We start from the raw sequence: 6,872 nt of genomic DNA, 5'->3' as shown, positions 1-6,872 counted from the left end.
GTTCACCCCTGGACTATGGGTCCATAGCAGTAGCTAGATGGTTGTCTTCTCCTCATTGTGCTTCATTGTCGGATCTTGTGAGCTGCCTAACATGATCAAGATCATCTATCTGTAATTCTATATGATGTGTTTGTCGGGATCCGATGGATAGAGAATACTATGTTATGTTGATTATCAATCTATTACCTATGTGTTGTTTATGATCTTGCATGCTCTCCGTTATTAGTAGAGGCTCGGCCAAGTTTTTGCTCTTAACTCCAAGAGGGAGTATTTATGCTCGATAGTGGGTTCATGCCTCCATTAAATGCGGGACGAGTGACGGAAAGTTCTAAGGTTGTGGATGTGCTGTTGCCACTAGGGATAAAACATTGATGCTATGTCTAAGGCTGTAGTTATTGATTACATTACGCACCATACTTAATGCAATTGTCTGTTGTTTACAACTTAATACTTGGAAGGGGTTCGGATGATAACCCGAAGGTGGACTTTTTAGGCATAGATGCATGTCTGGATAGCGGTCTATGTACTTTGTCGTAATGCCCAATTAAATCTCACAATACTCATCATATCATGTATGTGCATGGTCATGCCCTCTCTATTTGTCAATTGCCCGACTGTAATTTGTTCACCCAACATGCTATTTATCTTATGGGAGAGACACCTCTAGTGAACTGTGGACCCCGGTCCTATCCTTTACATCGAATACAATCTACTGCAATACTTGTTTTACTGTTTTCTGCAAACAATCATCATCCACACTATACATCTAATCCTTTGTTACGGCAAGCCGGTGAGATTGACAACCTCACTGTTTTGTTGGGGCAAAGTACTTTGGTTGTGTTGTGCGGGTTCCACGTTGGCGCCGGAATCCCTGGTGTTGCGCCGCACTACATCCCGCCGCCATCAACCTTCAACGTGCTTCTTGGCTCCTCCTGGTTCGATAAACCTTGGTTTCTTTCTGAGGGAAAACTTGCTGCTGTGCGCATCATACCTTCCTCTTGGGGTTCCCAACGAACGTGTGAGTTACACGCCATCAAGCACTTTTTCTGGCGCCGTTGCCGGGGAGATCAAGACACGCTGCAAGGGGAGTCTCCACAATCCAATCTCTTTACTTTGTTTTTGTCTTGCTTTATTTTATTTACTACTTTGTTTGCTGCATTATATCAAAACAAAAAAAAATTAGTTGCTAGTTTTACTTTATTTACTGTCTTGCACTCTATATCAAAAACACAACAAAATTAGTTACTTGCATTTACTTTATTTACTTTCTGTTTATTTCATCATGTTTCCTCCTAAGTACACTCTAAAAGAAATACCGGTAGGACGTGGGTCTATAATTGGAAAAAATAATATAGAAGATTTTTTCACTCATGTTAGTACCACTGAAGATTTTGAAGATAGACACTTGGTAGAACTTGCTCCTACTTATGAAATTGCTGTTGCTTCTTTAGTTCACATGTTGTTAACTAAATTTGTTAATCTTAATCCTATAATCCAACACATGTTTCTCACACTTGGTGATATGGAAGAAGGGGAAAAGAAAGATTTTGTATTAGAAACCCTTCTTAAAGAATTTGGGGGAGTAGCAAGAGAAGCTAGAAAAGTCTTCACTAAATATAATATGCTAGGCTCTTATACCAATTTTGCCAGTACCCTTGAAAAAATGGAAAAAGATAGACAAAAGTATACTAATCAAGTTAATTATGAGGGGGATATTAAAACCTCAATACCATGCAAACTCCTAGGAATGTGCGAGGCAATAGAAAATAATTATGCTTGGCTTGTTCCCGAAAATTTATTTGATGAGAATAGCAAGCCTAAGACTAATGAGCAGGGAGCCTCCGAAACTTACATAGACAAGATACAATGCATGGTTGAGAAAATTCCCAACACCCCTGGTTATGATGTTGATGTTTCATCTTTTGATAATACTTGATACACACTTTCTGCGCCTAGCTGAAAGGCGTTAAAGAAAAGCGCTTATGGGAGACAACCCATGTTTTTACTACAGTACCTTTATTTTATGTTTGAGTCTTGGAAGTTGTTTACTACTGTAGCAACCTCTCCTTATCTTAGTTTTATGCATTGTTGTGCCAAGTAAAGTCTTTGATAGTAAGGTTCATACTAGATTTGGATTACTGCAGCGATATGATTTCTTTCTCTGTCACGAATTTCGACCTGCCTCTCTCGTAGGTAGCTCAGAAAAATATGCCAATTTACGTGCGTGATCCTCAGATATGTACGCAACTTTCATTCAATTTGGGCATTTTCATTTGAGCAAGTCTGGTGCCATTTTAAAATTCGTCTTTACGAACTCGTTACTGTTTTGGCAGTATTCTGCCTTTTATTTCGCATTGCCTCTTTTGCTATGTTGGATGAATTTCTTTGATCCATTAATGTCCAGTAGCTTTATGCAATGTCCAGAAGTGTTAAGAATGATTATGTCACCTCTGAACATATAAATTTTTATTGTGCACTCACCCTCTAATGAGTTGTTTCGAGTTTGGTGTAGAGGAAGTTTTCAAGGATCAAGAGAGGGAAATGATGCAATCTGATCAAGGAGAGTGAAAGCTCTAAGCTTGGGGATGCCCCGGTGGTTCACCCCTGCATATATTAAGAAGACTCAAGCGTCTAAGCTTGGGGATGCCCAAGGCATCCCCTTCTTCATCAACAACATTATCAGGTTCCTCCCCTGAAACTATATTTTTATTCCATCACATCTTATGTGCTTTACTTGGAGCATCGGTTTGTTTTTGTTTTTGTTTGAATAAAATGGATCCTAGCATTCATTGTGTGGGAGAGAGACACGCTCCGCTGTTGCATATGGACAAATATGTCCTTAGGCTTTACTCATAGTATTCATGGCGAAGGTTGAATCTTCTTCGTTAAATTGTTATATGGTTGGAATCGGGAAATGCTACATGTAGTAATTCTAAAATGTCTTGAATAATTTGATACTTGGAAATTGTTGTGCTCATGTTTAAGCTCTTGCATCATATACTTTGCACCCATTAATGAAGAAATACATAGAGCTTGCTAAAATTTGGTTTGCATATTTGGTCTCTCTAAAGTCTAGATAATTTCTAGTATTGAGTTTTGAACAACAAGGAAGACGGTGTAGAGTCTTATAATGTTTACAATATGTCTTTTATGTGAGTTTTGCTGCACCGTTCATCCTTGTGTTTGTTTCAAATAACCTTGCTAGCCTAAACCTTGTATCGAGAGGGAATACTTCTCATGCATCCAAAATCCTTGAGCCAACCACTATGCCATTTGTGTCCATCATACCTACCTACTACATGGTATTTCTCCGCCATTCCAAAGTAAATTGCTTGAGTGCTATCTTTAAAATTTCCATCATTCGCCTTTGCAATATATAGCTCATGGGACAAAATAGCCTTAAAAACTATTGTGGTATTGAATATGTACTTATGCACTTTATCTCTTATTAAGTTGCTTGTTGTGCGATAACCATGTTTACGGGGACGCCATCAACTACTCTTTGTTGAATATCATGTGAGTTGCTATGCATGTCCGTCTTGTCCGAAGTAAGGGAGATTTACCACTCATTTAAATGGTTAGAGCATGCATATTGTTAGAGAAGAACATTGGGCCGCTAACTAAAGCCATGAATCATGGTGGAAGTTTCAGTTTTGGACAAATATCCTCAATCTCATATGAGAACATTAATTGTTGCTACATGCTTATGCATAAAAGAGGAGTCCATTATCTGTTGTCTATGTTGTCCCGGTATGGATGTCTAAGTTGAGAATAATCAAAAGCGAGAAATCCAAATGCGAGCTTTCTCCTTAGACCTTTGTACAGGCGGCATAGAGGTACCCCTTTGTGACACTTGGTTAAAACATGTGTATTGCGATGATAATCCCGGTGATCCAAGCTAATTAGGACAAGGTGCGGGCACTATTAGTATACTATGCATGAGGCTTGCAACTTGTAAGATATAATTTACATGATACATATGCTTTATTACTACCGTTGACAAAATTGTTTCATGTTTTCAAAACCAAAGCTCTAGCACAAATATAGCAATCGATGCTTTCCTCTTTGAAGGACCTTTCTCTTACTTTTATGTTGAGTCAGTTCACCTATTTCTCTCCACCTCAAGAAGCAAACACTTGTGTGAACTGTGCATTGATTCCTACATACTTGCATATTGCACTTGTTATATTAGTTTACATTGACAATATCCATGAGATATACATGTTATAAGTTGAAAGCAACCGCTGAAACTTAATCTTCCTTTGTGTTGCTTCAATACCTTTACTTTGATTTATTGCTTTATGAGTTAACTCTTATGCAAGACTTATTGATGCTTGTCTTGAAGTATTATTCATGAAAAGTCTTTGCTTTATGATTCATTTGTTTACTCATGTCATTACCATTGTTTTGATCGCTGCATTCATTACATATGCTTACAATAGTATGATCAAGGTTATGATGGCATGTCACTCCAGAAATTATCTTTGTTATCGTTTACCTGCTCGGGACGAGCAGAACTAAGCTTGGGGATGCTGATACGTCTCCGACGTATCGATAATTTCTTATGTTCCATGCCACATTATTGATGATATCTACATGTTTTATACACATTATATTTCGTATTTATGCATTTTCCGGCACTAACCTATTAACGAGATGCCGAAGAGCCGATTGCTTGTTTTCTGCTGTTTTTGGTTTCGAAATCCTAGTAAGGAAATATTCTCGGAATTGGACGAAATCAACGCCCAGGGGCCTATTTTCACACGAAGCTTCCAGAAGACCGAAGGAGTCACGAAGTGGGGCCACGAGGTGCCCAGACACCAGGGCGGCGCGGCCTGGGCCTTGGCCGCGCCGGCCTGTCGTGTGGGGCCCTCGTGTGGCCCCCCGCGCTGCCCTTCCGCCTACTTAAAGCCTCCGTCGCGAAACCCCCAGTACCGAGAGCCACGATACGGAAAACCTTACTGAGACGCCGCCGCCGCCAATCCCATCTCGGGGGATTCGGGAGATCACCTCCGGTACCCTGCCGGAGAGGGGAATCATCTCCCGGAGGACTCTTCACCGCCATGGTCGCCTCCGGAGTGATGAGTGAGTAGTTCACCCCTGGACTATGGGTCCATAGAAGTAGCTAGATGGTTGTCTTCTCCTCATTGTGCTTCATTGTCGGATCTTGTGAGCTGCCTAACATGATCAAGATCATCTATCTGTAATTCTATATGTTGTGTTTGTCGGGATCCGATGGATAGAGAATACTATGTTATGTTGATTATCAATCTATTACCTATGTGTTGTTTATGATCTTGCATGCTCTCCGTTATTAGTAGAGGCTCGGCCAAGTTTTTGCTCTTAACTCCAAGAGGGAGTATTTATGCTCGATAGTGGGTTCATGCCTCCATTAAATCTGGGACGAGTGACGAAAAGTTCTAAGGTTGTGGATGTGCTTGTTGCCACTAGGGATAAAACATTGATGCTATGTCTAAGGATGTAGTTATTGATTACATTACGCACCATACTTAATGCAATTGTCTGTTGTTTACAACTTAATACTGGAAGGGGTTCGGATGATAACCTGAAGGTGGACTTTTTAGGCATAGATGCATGCTGGATAGCGGTCTATGTACTTTGTCGTAATGCCCAATTAAATCTTAACAATACTCATCATATCATGTATGTGCATGGTCATGCCCTCTCTATTTGTCAATTGCCCGACTGTAATTTGTTCACCCAACATGCTATTTATCTTATGGGAGAGACACCTCTAGTGAACTGTGGACCCCGGTCCTATCCTTTACATTGAATACAATCTACTGCAATACTTGTTTTACTGTTTTCTGCAAACAATCATCATCCACACTATACATCTAATCCTTTGTTACAGCAAGCCGGTGAGATTGACAACCTCACTGTTTCGTTGGGGCAAAGTACTTTGGTTGTGTTGTGCGGGTTCCACATTGGCGCCGGAATCCCTGGTGTTGCGCCGCACTACATCCCGCCGCCATCAACCTTCAACGTGCTTCTTGGCTCCTCCTGGTTCGATACACCTTGGTTTCTTTCTGAGGGAAAACTTGCTGCTGTGCGCATCATACCTTCCTCTTGGGGTTCCCAACGAACGTGTGAGTTACACGCCATCAGTCGGCAGCGACCGCGGGACGTGGCGCGGGCGTCGCGGTGGCGAGCTTCTGCGCGTCCAGTGACGAAGACGAAGACGACGACGTCTCCTTCGTCTTTATCCCCGCTAAGAGGTAGTGGACTCGTTTGGGCCGTGCTGGGCTGTGTTGATGGGCTGCTGTTGGTGGGCTGTAGCAGCCAGGTGAGCCAGGTAAGGTTTTTCTCTCCTCTTTTCTTTTTCTGTTTTTATTTTCTGTTTTCAAATTCCAATTCATGTTTTGTTGATTTAAATTCAAAATGAATTTGCAGGTATCTGGTTATTTAAATCCCATTAAGTCTATTTAGAATATTCACTATGTCACTGGATTGTTTAACACAAGTATATGGTTCTATTTGTATGTTTGGAAGCTTTATTCCAATTTTCAATTAGGCATGAGTTTATATATTCATTTATTCTTAGGTTTTTCTTGTGAGTCAAATCCTTTGGAATGTTTGTAGTAGATACTTTTAACTCAAAGTATTCCAGAGATTAGTATTAGGACTTAGTTTCCATTTGGGAAGTGATCACTTGCATGTTATTTTATGTGCACAATTATGTGTTAATAAATTGGAGATTCTACTAGGAAGGGATTTGATGGCATGATTTTATGTGCTAGATTATTTCTAAGGACTTGATCTCATATTTGATTACTTGCATATAATTTTATGTGATCATTTGCTTGTTAAGGTCTTGTGGGTTTTATTATAACCATATTTCAAAGGTAGCA

Source organism: Lolium rigidum, chromosome 4, assembly GCF_022539505.1.
Source record: "Lolium rigidum isolate FL_2022 chromosome 4, APGP_CSIRO_Lrig_0.1, whole genome shotgun sequence".
NCBI lineage: Eukaryota > Viridiplantae > Streptophyta > Magnoliopsida > Poales > Poaceae > Lolium > Lolium rigidum.
This window is presented reverse-complemented; position numbering follows the sequence as displayed.